The 13,868-nt window shown below is 44.1% G+C and overlaps 1 protein-coding gene across 3 annotated transcripts in view; it reads right to left on the reverse strand.

Annotated features, from left to right (window-relative positions):
• WWP2 (WW domain containing E3 ubiquitin protein ligase 2) overlaps positions 1-13,868 on the reverse strand; it is a 134,182-nt gene that overhangs the window by 120,110 nt on the left and 204 nt on the right. The window lies entirely within an intron of this gene.

Raw genomic sequence — 13,868 nt, forward strand, 5'->3', positions numbered from 1 at the left:
GGCAGGCAGGGGGAAGAGGGAGAATAATGTTTAAAATATAATCAACAGGCCGGGCGCGGTGGCTCACACCTGTAATCCTAGCACTCTGGGAGGCCGCGGCGGGCGGATTGTTTGAGCTCTGGAGTTCGAGACCAGCCTGAGCAAGAGCGAGACCCCGTCTCTACTAAAATTAGAAAGAAATTAATTGGACAACTAAAAATATATAGAAAAAATTAGCCAGGCATGGTGGCGCATGCCTGTAGTCCCAGCTACTCGGGAGGCTGAGGCAGGAGGATCGCTTGAGCCCAGGAGTTTGAGGTTGCTGTGAGCTAGGCTGACGCCACGGCACTCACTCTAGCCCGGGCAAAAGAGCGAGACTCTGCCTCAAAAAAAAAATATATATATATATATATAATCAACAGTTGTACATACACAAAGAATTTCATTATTGAGGGAGTAATGGATTTATTGGGAGGGGGAAGTCAAAACTTCTCCCTTTACTAAGTCTGGTAGATTTACCCAAATTTCTCAAAAAAAACCCCAAATAACAGATTTCCTCTGAATGTACCCTCTATGTAACTCTTGACAAGCATTTTATATATTTGTTGTTGTTGTTTTAGACAGAGTCTCGCTCTGTCGCCCCAGGTAGAGTGCAGTGGTGTCATCATAGCTCGCTGCAACCTTAAACTCCTGGGCTCAAGCGATCCTCCTGCCTCAGCCTCACGAGTAGCTGGGAATACTGGCAAGTGCCATCATGCCCAGCTAATTTTTTCTATTTTTTGTAAAGGCAGGGTCTCACTCTTGCTCAGGCCAGTCTCAAACTCCTGCCCTCAAGAGATCCTCCCATCTCAGCCTCCCAGAGTGCTAGGGTTACAGGCATAAGCCAGCACTCTGGCCTTTGACAAGCATTCTAAAAAATAAAATATAAATTTACAGAGTAGAAAATATAGAAGTACATCATAAATAAAGGAAAGCATTATTTTATAAAACAGTTTTTCAGACAAATGTATTTTATACATACATGTCTACTGGGTTACGGTATAAAATGTATATCTTACTAAAGGTTACAGTCAAAAAGCTTAAGAACAGCTAGTGTACAACAATCCCATTGTAGGTAGCGTTTTAGATGACAGAGACACTCACACGCACTGCAGATTCCAATAAGCAAACACTAAATTGGGGAGTAACTTCACTCAGAGAAAGGTCATCAGTTTATTACCATTTTAAATCTGAGAAATTTCCCACATCTAGGTAAAACAATTTCTAGGGCTTAAAGGCATTCATTCAATCATTCAACAAATATTTACTGTGCTTCTGTTATGTACTATGTACTGCATTTGGTGCTAGTGATATACTGGTGAATAAAATAGGGAAAAAAAAATAGTAAGTCCTGGCCTACAAGGTTCTGGTAAAGAACCAAGAAAGCTCTCCTCCCAGCTCTGGTAGTAACCAGAGTGAACTATGCCCATAACAATGGCATACCCTCTTGGGGGAAAAGACTTTACCAGAGCCTTCTCCCACCTGGGGGAAAGACATGTACCTGACTCCAGCCCCTTCTAACCTTCCTATCTCACTTAACGGGAGAAAAATAGTCAACACTAATGAAAGTCACAGCCCAGGGACACAGGCCCACTGAGAGACTGAGATTTGATCATGAGGTTACAGAATGCTTGCCCTCCCACATACTTCGCCAACGGGGCTCCAGTATAATAACAGGGAATTACACCTGAAAGAGCTGAAAGGCTCACACTCTATTTAAGAAGGAGTTTCTAAAGAAGACCAAAGATAACAGGGGAGACAAAAACAAGGACACTAGAGGAATGTGAAGCCTCTGGTAGCTACACTTACAGCAATCATTAAACACGGACCAATTCCTAGCCAGATTAATATTAAACCCCCCATACTAAAGCCCTGTTTACCTACTACCCAAGGCAGCATGTCTAGCTTTCGCTGAAAAATTACAAGGCAAGAAGAAACTGTGTGAAATAGAGACAAAGCAAGCATTGGAGCCAGACTCAGATAGGACACATTTTAGAATTATCAAACTGGGAATTCAAAATAAGTATGATTAATACGTTAAGAGCTCTAATGGAAAAAGTAGACAACAGGCAAAACAGATGGGTAATACAAGCAGAGATATGGAAACTGCAAGAAAGAATCAAAAGAAAATGCTAGAAATCACAAACAATGTAAGAGAAACAAACAATGCTTCAATGAGTTCATCAGCAGACAGGACATGGCTGATTGGGTTCAGGACACGATACCCCAAAATATGACACCTTGGCATTTGAGAAAACAGCAGAAGCAGTAAGGTCATTAAACACCTTCACCTTCCACCCTTATCCCCTGAAGCAGGTCATAAAACCAGTAAGGATTTTCTGACCACTCCTGAAACAGATCAAATAACCCTCATTTAAGAGGTGCTCTCCCTATACCCCAAGGAAAGGAACATCCTTATCTCTGGAGACACAGGCACACAGAGAAAAATCTAAAGAAATAGGCCTTGTTAAATTTCCCCTAGTTTATTACCATTAGATCATACTCCTTTTGTCCAATCGTATTTGTCCACTCTTCATCAAACCTAAGCATAAAACACACAAGTTTACCTGATTTTTCTTTTTTGAGACAGAGTCTCACTCTGTTGCCTAGGCTAGAGTGCCGTGGCATCAGCCTAGCTCACAGCAACCTCAAACTCCTGGGCTCAAGCAATCCTCCTGCCTCAGCCTCCCAAGTAGCTGGGACTACAGGCACGCACCACCACGCTCAGCTAACTTTTTTCTATTTTTAGTTGTTTGACTAATTTCTTTCTACTTTTAGTAGAGACGGGGTCTCGTTCTTGCTCAGGCTGGTCTCGAACTCCTGACCTTGAGCAATCCACCTGCCTCAGCCTCCCAGAGTGCTAGGATTACAGGCGTGAGCCACCATGCCCGGTCTAGTTTACCTGATTTTTCAGGTCTTCATCTCCTTATGACAGCTCCCATGTCATGTAAAATTTATATTAAATAAATTTGCATGTTTTCCTCTCATTAACCTTTCTTTTGTTCTAAGGGCCTCAGCCATGAACACAGGATGAGTGACAAAAAGGTATTTCCCGTTCCCTACAGGACCAAGGAAAGAATCAGTGAGCTTGAAGATATGTCAATAGAAACTTCCCAAATTGCTTTGCAAAGAGAAAGAAGAATGGAAAAAAACCAGAACATCCAAGAACTGTGGGACAATTTCAGAAGTTGCAAAATACACATAATTGGAATACCAGAAGAAGACAGACAACACGTCACAGAAGAAATATCCAAAGTAAGCCGGGCACAATGGCTCACACCTGTAATCCCAGCACTTTGGGAGGCCCAAGGGGGAGAATTGCTTAAGATCAGGAGTTAGAGACCAGCCTGAGCAAGAGGGAGACCCTGTCTTTACAAAAAATCGAAAAATTAGTCAGGTGTGGTGGCAGCGCCTATAGTCTCACCTACTTGGGAGGCTGAAGCAAGAGGATCACTTGAGCCCAGGAGTTTGAGGTTGCTGTGAGCTGATTGTGCCACTGCACTCCTAGTTCAGCTGTGAATAGCATTTATAATCATAATAGTATAAACGACTTAATCAAAAGCTGCAATATGGTTGTAATCAGAAAATGGAGTCTCCATCTTATGGAGACTGGCCAGGAAGAGAGCTAATCTTCATCTTCCATAGTTCAAAGACAATAGATAAAACTGACAAGGGAAGAAATTAACAGTATAAGGATATCATTTGGAAATATAAAAGTCAATACCAGAGGAGAGCTAAAATAGTTAAAAGTCATTACCACAATGGAACAAGAACCAAGAATAAAAAGGGATCGAGCAAGGAACTGCTGCTGCATTATAAGCCTTGTGATGCTATTTGACTTTTTAACTATGTCCATGTATCATCTGGGGCATAAATAAAATTTGTTTTTCTTATTTTTTTTCCCGCTATAAATAAAATTTAAATTCAAAAAAGAAAAGGCTTCTTTTCAACTCAGGTTATAGAAAGATAGCCTTACTTCATTTTAATGAGAGCACACCCTGTCTACATTCAATTTGTGTAGTGGGTTGAACTGTGGCCCCCACAAAGCTAAGTCCTAAGCCCCTGGGTCCTGCAAATGTGATCTTATTTGGAATAGGGTCTTTACAGGTGTAATTAAGTTAGGGAATCTCAGGATTTCTTCATCCTGGGATTTCAGGTAGGCCTAGTGTCCTTAAAAGAGAGAGTGGAGAAGACAGAACCGCAGGGGAGGACATGTGAGAACACAGAATGACAGAATACAGCCCAAGCCAAGGAACGCTGAAGCCACCACAAGCTGGAAGAGGCAAAGAATTCTCTCCCAGAGCCTTCAGAAGGACGGAGCCCTGTTGACACCTTGATTTCAGACTTCTGGCCTCCAGAACTGGGAAACAATGAATTTCTGTTGCTTTAAGCCACCCAAGTTTGCAGTAATTTGTTACACAAATTAGCAACAGGACACTAATACAATCAGTGACAAAGGCGACAGAAAATGTGGATTTCAACTGACCTCAGAATGAAACTGGCGGCCCTCCGCATATGGGCAGCACACCCTTGGGATCCCCAACTCCCACCCCCACCTGCCCCAGACCCCCAGGTTCGCTTCCCTTAAGAAATAACCACTGCAGTCACAGGATGCGTGGTCTTCCAGAAATTGTTGTTTCTTAATTGTGATTCCAGATGCAAAACAAAAATCCTAAATGTATCATTTTGCTTTATGTCATCATAAAGAAAATGAGTACTTTTCATGGTGCATTTTAAAATAATTTGTTGATGCCACTACTTACTAACACGACAGTTGATTAGCTTTTGAATTTGGGAATAAAGGGCCTATTTTAATGAAAAGTGACAGAGTGAAGCAAGAAGGGCTATCTCAGAAGACTAGCAGGTGGCCCCTGTCTGATCTTCACACAGAGGACTCCTTTTCCTTTCCCTTTCGCTTTCCTTCTCAACTTTGCTGGGCCCTTCCTCCTCTCCAATGTCTTCCTTTTCCCTCCTCTGAGGTAGGCACGCCCCAGGGCCTGCACGGACACCACTGTTGGGCTCACCTCCGAAAGAGGAACTGTCCTTGCACTCAGAGTTAGACTGTGGTACGACCTGAACTACCAGCTTCCAGGGCTCATCAGCTCTGCACTGAAGGGAACAGACAGTGGCCCTAGTGTGAGGTACAGGTTGGCAGTGCTAACCGCAGGAAAAGAGCAGGGGGAGGCGAGAATGAGGAGGCCAATGAACATCTAGAACCAAACCTTCAACAGCCAGAACTTGAGGTTAGGGACTTTTCCTGGCCAGCAGCACATGCAGAAACTAGGAGCTCATGACCAGAGGTAACCTTTCTGCCATTAACATACATTAGCATAGTAAAAAATCACACCCACCCATACCATGACAGTTTACAAATGCCATGGCAACCCCTGGAAGTTACCCTATAAAGATAAAATTGGGGAGGGCCCTTAGCTCCAAGAACTCTCCACCCTTTTCCCAGGAAAATAATGAATATTCCGCCCACAACTTAGCGTATCATAAGATGTAGACATAAAAGTAGAAATGTGTTAAGACCCCAGGGTCTTCTCCACTGGCGGAGACAGATCAATTTCCTCTCTAGAAACATACTTTCGCTTTGTATGTTCGAAGCCTGCAATCGAAGCTGCCTGTGTGGAAGTGCTAAGTGTCTGTCATCACCCCATGGCACCAGCCCTGCTTGCGATTTTTCCAAGCAAGGAGCCAAAGAACCAGGGCAACAATTCTCCAACACAAACACACCTGACATTACATCTTTACTTTTAAATAATAAACTCTTAAAAAAAAAAAGTTTCTGGGCACTGTGGTACGCACCTGTAGTCCCTTGAGCCCAGGAGCCGGAGGCTGCTGTGAGCTATGATCACGCCTGTGAATAGCCACTGCACTCCAGCCTGGGCAGCACAGCGAGACCCTGTCTCTATTAAATTAGTTAATACATTAAAAACTTTCTAAAAACCCAGCTTTCCTTGCCTGTAATCCACTGGCTGTTAAAAGAGAAGACACTCTTAGCTAGGGCAATCATTCTAGAGTCCTTCTCATTAGAACAATTAAGCATTTTGAGGGTCCACCTACTGGTTCAGTGTTTCCAGAGATATCTAGAAAGACAACAAAGATCTACCATGGTCCTTTTTGGCTAAAAATACTTGAAATACCTGAGATCAAAAAAGCAGGAAGAAATGTTTTTAACATATCCACCTGGAAACAATAGGGGAGGCTGAATGAGGGGGCAGCACAGCAGCCAGGAGACGGGGCCTGCACGACAACCTTCACATGGCTTCCGCAGGCCACCAAGGGCACATTTGAAACAGGACTGTTTCACTCTTTTGATTATTATTACTGAAATTCACATACCATAAAGTGCCCTCTTTTAAAGCATACGACTCGGTGCGTTTCAGTATATTCAGAGTTGTACAACCATCACCACTAATTCCAGAACATTTTCATCACCCCAAAAGAAACCCTGTACCACTAACGGTTACTCCTTATTTCTTCCTGCTGCCAGCCCCTAGCAGCCATTATCTACTTTCTGTCTCTATGGGATTTGCCTATTCCAGACATTTCAATATAAATGGAACCACACAATATGTGGTCTTTGGTGACGAATTTCCTTCACTTAGCATAATGTTGTCAGGGTTGAGCCTCATTGTAGTACGTATCAATACTTCATTCCTTTCTATGGCTAAACAATATTTCATTGTATGGATATATATTTTTCTTATCCATTCATCAATTGATGGACACTAGGGTTGCTAGGAAGGGTTGATTCTTGCAGCCCAGGGTCTGCAAGGGTGCAATGCCCCTTCAGCAGGAGGCAGTCAGCCCTCTGACTGTGGCTCTTCCAGCCTCTTACTCATCCTGCCCGGTCATGAGCCAGAGTCAGTTATTCAACAGATGCTCTTAGACCCCACTTTGGGCCAGGCCCTGAGAATACAAAGTGAATAACCCCTCCAGGAGCTTGGATATCTTGCTCTGAGACAGCTTTTTTTTTTTTCCTTGCAGACAGGGTCTTGCTCTGTTGTCCAGGCTGCAACACAGTGGCCTAATCATAGCTCACTGCAATCTTGGACGCTTGAGCTCAAGCGATCCTCCTGTCTCAGCCTCCCATGTAGCTGGGACTACAGAAGCATGCCACCACACCCTGTTAATTTTTAAATTTTTTGCAGAGACAGGGTCTTGCTATGTTGCCCAGGCTGGTCTTGAACTCCTGGCCTCAAGCGATCCTCCTGCTTCGGCCTCCCAAAGTGCTAGGATTAAAGGCATGAGCCACCACCCCGGCCAAGATCCCCTTTAAATAGATCCTTGAAGAACTTGTGATGGGAGAAAGCAAACACACATCAGATTTAGCAAGTGACAGCTCTTGCAATAGCTGAAGCACCTGATCACTCTTATCATCCTACTTCAGCAAGATCCTTTCAGACCCGTCAGTCTTCTGAGACAGAGAGGCTTAACCACTCATTCGCCTGAGTGATACTGGGCAAGTTACCTACTAAGAGGATAAAGAGGAGAAAACAAACAGTTTCTTCCTACTATACTCTCACAACACAGAATACTTCTGACACCAGATGCATGGGGGTATTTCCCCACACACCAAGCAAGTGTCCGATTCTGTAGCCAGTGGACACCCACTGGGTGTCTTCCAGTTCAATTCAACCCCGACCCTGCCTACCTGGAGATAGCGCAGATCCCACAGATTGAGGGCTCAGTCCCACAAGAATGTCCCGCAGATGCCAATCGCAAGCCCCAGGCTGTTTCGCCTGTGCTTCTGCCTGCTGTAAATCAGGGTTCCCAAGACTACCTCCTCAGGTTTGATTAATTTGCTAGAGCAGTTGCAGAAGTCAGGGAAACACTTGCCTTACATTTACCAACTTCTTATAGAGGGTATTACAAAGGATACGAATGAAAAGATGCATAAGGCAAGATGCAGAGGGAGGAGAGAGCTTCCACGCCCTCTCGAGGCCTGCCACCCTCCGGCAACCTCCATGTGTTCAGTTACCCAGAAGCTCCTCAAATCCTGTCCTTTGGCGTTTTTAAGGAAACTTCATTAGGTAGAAATGATTGGCTATTGGTGATCAAGTCCACCTTCATCTCCCCCCTCCCCTCCCCAGAGGTGGGAAGGGGTAGGACTGAAGGTCTCAACCCTCTAATCTCTTCAGTTGGTTTCCCTGGCAACCAGCCCCCACCCAGAGGCTACCTGGGAGGCCCAGCCACCGGTCAATCATTAGCATACAAAAAGACACTAGGAATTGGGAAATTTCAAGGATTTTAGGAGCTGTAGGCTTGGAAATGGGAGGAAAACCAGATATGTATATTTCACAATATCACACTTACCCTCTCTAAATCTGCTTCGTCATCTGTGAAATGACCCCAATAGTATTTAATAGTATTTACTTTATAAGATTATGTTACCGATTAATTGAGATCAGGTAAAGCAAACAGCAAATAGTAAGTGCTCTTTGACTATCATCTGCAAACTAATTAACTTCTCCTTGATACTAAAATTCTAAGCTCTGGGACTGCAAGCACCTCAATTCCTAAAATTCTTTGACCCAGCTTTGAGGCAAGAAACCAATGAACACTGAATCTTGAGATGAAAAGACCTGTGTCGAAGAATGAGTCAGGGAGAAGCAGAAACTCCTCACTGGTACCAAGATCTTACTTCTAATTAACCAGCTGTAGAAACAGGCAGAGCTTCTTATTAATAATTATAAAATCAACCCTGCATCCACTTTTCATTTTTTTTATTTTTTATTTTTTTGGAGACAGGTCTCACTTTGTTGCCCCAGCTAGAGTACAGTGGCATCATCACAGCTCACAGCAACCTCAAAATCTGAAACTCCTGGGCTCATGGGATCCTCCTGCCTCAGCCTCCCAAGCTGCTGGGACTACAGATGCACACCACTGCACCAGCTAATTTTTCTTTTTTTGCAGAGATGAGGTCTCACTCTTGCTCAGGCTGGTGTCTTGAACTCCTGGGCTCAAGCGATCCTCCTGCCTCAGCCTCCCAGAGTGCTAGGACTACAGGTGTGAGCCACTGCGCCTGCCCAGTGCCACTTCTTGAAAGATGGGCAAGAGAAGGGTCTGACCAAGATCCCTCCTTCCCTTCACTCTCATGCTTCTCCAGTTCTACCCAACACTTGAGCTGCTTTCTTGGCCTCTGTCCTTTGTCTAGCATTGAGTTATCTTCCATTCTCCAAAGGCCCATATTGAAAAACAATCAAACACTATCGAACTTTGCCAGGTGACATCCTTACAAAGACTGAGCACATAAAAAAGAGAAAGAAGGAGGGAGGAGGTGTATCATTGGAAGCACAGTGGAATTATGGGCCAAGAATAAAAGAGCCTGGCTGGAAAGCAGGTCTCATGACAAAACAAGAAGCAAAAGGCATGGGTGACTTGAGGAAGAGGATTGGCCCTGGGTCAAGATTGCCCTGTCTCGGTACGTGGTATCTTCCTAGAAGTAATTATTAATAGTAGTAGTGACTTAAATCACTGAAGGTTTATTTATAAACTGGGGAGGGGAAAGGAAGAGCAGAAATAGGGAACTGCAACCTTCTGGAAAAAAAAAAAGATTCCAGTTGGAATCTAAGGGAAACAAGATCTCTTCTGTTTCCACCTCTCAGAAATTCCAGAGTCCATAATAATCCTAAGTGACTCAAAGTCACTCAAAAGAAGCTCAATGATTTGTTTCGAGTAGGAGTTTATGTCCATATGCCCACGCCACCTCTCTTACTAATGACAAGTGGTAGAAGAACCAGATCCAGACTCAGAGACCAAGATACAAATACCAGCTCTTTCATTTCTTAGCTACATGACCTCCTGAGGGTCACTTCACCTCAATGAGGTCATTTTTTTTCAATCATCTAAAATGGTAGTATGCCTGACAACACGCATTCTATATGTTTGGTAGAACCAACACATATTTTCAGCATTAAAAACCCATTATCCATCCTTCCTGGAGGTCTCTAAATTGGTTGCCAACCCAGAAAGCCAGACTAATTCTAGAAATTGGCCCTCCAATTGATTTCGGCAACACTGCAAAGATGCACAGTTGGAAGAGTAGCCTCCTGAAAAAAGAAGAAACCCATTAGCTTGTGGTTTTCAAAAGGGTCTTTAAATGAAAAGTGAAAAGGAGAGGAAACCAAGTTTCCAGAGAAACACTACAATACTTTGTTCTACTTCACCTACTATACTATACACTGAGATTTATTTCAAAATTTAATTTCTAGCAAGAAGCACTCTTGTTGGATGTGTATCCACACTACTCCCTTGGTGACCTCGTTCACTCTCTTAACTCTAAATGCTATACACATGCTAACAGCTTCCACATGTATGTCTGCAGCCTAGGCTTGTCTCCAGACTTCCGGATCTAATTGCCCACAGCCTCCCCGTGGATTCCTACTAGGTATAACAAAATTGAGCCCCAACCCCACTGCTCCTACAGGCTTCCCCATCTCAGTTAATGACAACTCCATTCTTCCAGTTGTTCACGCCAAAGACCTCGGAGTCACCCTTGAATCCTTTCTTCCTCTCACACCCCACATCCAACTCAACTCATCCACAAATCCTGCCGGCTGGACTTCAACATAGACCCAGGATGCATCTCCCACCTGGATTATGGCAACAGCCATAACTTGTCTCCCTGCTTCCATCCTGGCCACACTTACTTCCCTCCACACAGCCACCAGAGTGAGTCTGTTAAAATGCAGGTTGGATTGTGTCCCCTCCACTGCTCAAAACCCTCCAATGGCCCCCAACTCACCCTGAGTGAAAACAAGCACCCTGACAATGGCCCACGAGACCTTCGACAACCTGCCCATCTTCCTCCCACATCCAGCACCACTCTGACCTCCTCTTTTCCATTTCCCTGCTTGCTCACTCCCCTCCTGTCACACTGGCCTCTTGGCTGGTCCCCAAACCCACCAGGGGCTTTTGAACTCGCTGTCCCCCTTGCCTGGACCCTTTTCCCCACCCCCTTCAGCCCCATGGTCCTTCCCCTCACCTCCTTCAGATCTTGCCTCAACTGTCACCTTCTGAGGGAGGCTTTTCTAAGGATCCTATTTAAAACTACAACCCCACCCACCACCCCACATCCCACTTCCTTGCTTTATGACAAAATAATATGGGTTTTACTTAGTTATTATTGTGCCTTTCCCCACTAAAATTTAAGATCCACAAGGAGCAGGGATTTTTGCCTTTCTTGTGTACTGCTGTTAATATATCCCAGGCATTTACACGGCTCTGTCCAACAGAAAGAAAATGGAAGCCACAAATGCAAACCACATACAGAATTTTTTAATTCTCTAGAAACACATTTTAAAATGTAAAAAGAAAAAGGTAAAACTAATTTTAATTATATTGTATTTAACCTGATAAATTCAAAATGTTATCATCTGTAGCATAATATATATTTATACAATCATTTACTATAATATAAAAAGTATCAATGAGACATTTTACTTTTTTTTTCATATTAAGTGTTCAAAATCCGGAATGTATTTTGTGCTCACAGCATACTGTGTCTAGGGGACACCATACAGCACAGTGCAACTCTATGACGCCTGGCAAAAAGTAGGTCCTTATAAATATTCATTGAATCAACGGAATGTTTACCCAGGAAGCGGCAGCTATGATATACTACAGGTTTTTCTAAACTTCGGTTACTCACATTCTCTAGTCACAGTTTTTTTCTGTGACCTATACTACATTTTCCTCAAAATGTCATACTTTTTATACTTGAAAAAATATTTAAACGTAAAACTTTCTATCACTTCTATAAATAGAAACGAATAGGTCTAGAGATTAAAGGCCTGGACTTGAGTCCCTGCTCAGTCATTTACTAGTTCTGGAATTTTGTGTGTGTGTGTGTGTGTGTGTGTGTGTGTGTGTGTTTTGAGACAGAGTCTCACTCCGTTGCCCTGGGTAGAGTGCCATGGCGTCAGCCTAGCTCACAGCAACCTCAAACTCCTGGGCTCAAGCAACACTCCTGCCTCAGTCTCCTGAGTAACTGGGACTACAGGCATGCACCACCACACCCGGCTAATTTTTTCTATTTTTAGTAGAGACGGGGTCTCACTCTTGCTCAGGCTGGTCTCAAACTCCTGACCTCAAGCGATCCTCCAGCCTCAGCCTCCCAAAGTGCTAGGATTACAAGTGTGAGCCACTGCGCCCAGCCTGGAATCTAAAGTAAAGACTTCACCAGGCCTCAACTTCTTCATCTGTGGAATAGGGACAATACTAATCTTCACAAGATCACAGAGAAGATTTAATGATTACAGACAAATTTGAGGTTCGGGGAAAAAAAGATTAAATGAGATGTTAGTATAAGTTCTTTATAAATGGGAAAGAAATCATTAACGGAAAGAGACTGAGAAGTCAATCCAAGCCTTTCTCTTATACGTATCATTTTCATATAGACCAATAACTCAAAATGGCAAGTTTGTAAGACAAGAAAAAAGAGAAGATAGAAGATCTGGGTTCAAATTCCTTGTTTGCCACTTACAGTTGTGTGACCTTTAGAAATTCATTTATTCACCAAACATTTATCAAGTGCCCACAACCTGCCAAGCACTAGGCTAGTATCCAAATAAAACATGAAACCTGCCTTGAAGGATATGCAGTCCAGCAGGAAGAAAGAGACCAGTAAACAAGAAAGAGCAATAAATTGTTTTACAAAATCAAGTCATCTCTCTTAGGTCTGTTTGTTCCTTGTGAAATGGGAATACCACCTTCTCAACCTAACTCACGGGGCTGCTACAAAAATTAACTTTTAAATTGTTTGCCAAATACTCCAAGAGCTTGAACTCACAATACATTAGCAAAGTACTTTTTTTTTTTCCCCTGCTTGTAACCCAAAACGACTCTGGCTCCTGTGAATGTCCCGTTTGAACATTCATTCCAGTTATACTGCATTCTTGCAACTCGTTTCACTTCTGCAAATTTTAGTAAACATTAAGAGAAAGAGGAGGATGAACAGCTTTAACACAGTATTCAATCTCGAAATCATGAACCAGGTCACAGTGCTAAGGAATACAACACACTTAGTCACCCTAACTAGTTACGGTTTGTCAAGATAAAGAGTCACAGGGTAAGGGATGCTGAATAATTTAAATCGAAGAAAGAGGAAAAGTCATAAAGCAGTATAAGGAGACACTCCTCTGTCCAAGATTTCAGCAGTCCCTATGTCGCTGAGGTAATGCTGGGCTAGGTCGCGGTCAACAGTTCAGGCTAAAAAGCTATTTTACAGGCAAAGCAAAGTGCCCACGTTTCTTTTTTTTAAGCCTTGATGATGACCTGATCAGGGAAAGGAATCTCAAAGAAAGACGATCTGAAGGGCTAAGTTCCCAAGAAGTGGCAACCCTACCCAAGCAGGACTAAGTGGGTGCGACGAAAGCAAGACGATCAAGATTCCGTGATCCCTCCTGAAGTTTAAAAACTGAATGGGACGAAATCAGAGTCTCGGGTAGCAATCATTTCAAAAGAGGAAGGAAGGAAGGGACTCTCAGATGTGGTTCAGGCAGCATCTTCTTCCTGAGTTCTCTCTTTCCCCTGCCATACGCCCATTCTCAGGCACCCCCTTCCAGCTCGGTCCCAAGTCGCCCCTTCCTCAGGTCCCGATCCCTCCACAAAGATCACGCTCCTCCATCCCTGGGCACCTAAGCTCCTCTCCCCTTCCGAAGGGACTCGCTCCCGCTGCACCCGAGGCTGCCTGGGCGCCCACCTCGGAGCGGCCCCCGCTCGGCCCGCGACGCGCCCACCCAGCTCGGGCGGGAGCCGGGACACCCCTCCTCGGAGGCCGGAACCGCCGCGCCAGGCCCCTCCCACAGGAAGCCGCCGCCCCCCGGCGCCCGGGCCGCGCC

Source organism: Propithecus coquereli, unplaced genomic scaffold, assembly GCF_000956105.1.
Source record: "Propithecus coquereli isolate 6110/MARCELLA unplaced genomic scaffold, Pcoq_1.0 Scaffold67, whole genome shotgun sequence".
Lineage (NCBI taxonomy): Eukaryota > Metazoa > Chordata > Mammalia > Primates > Indriidae > Propithecus > Propithecus coquereli.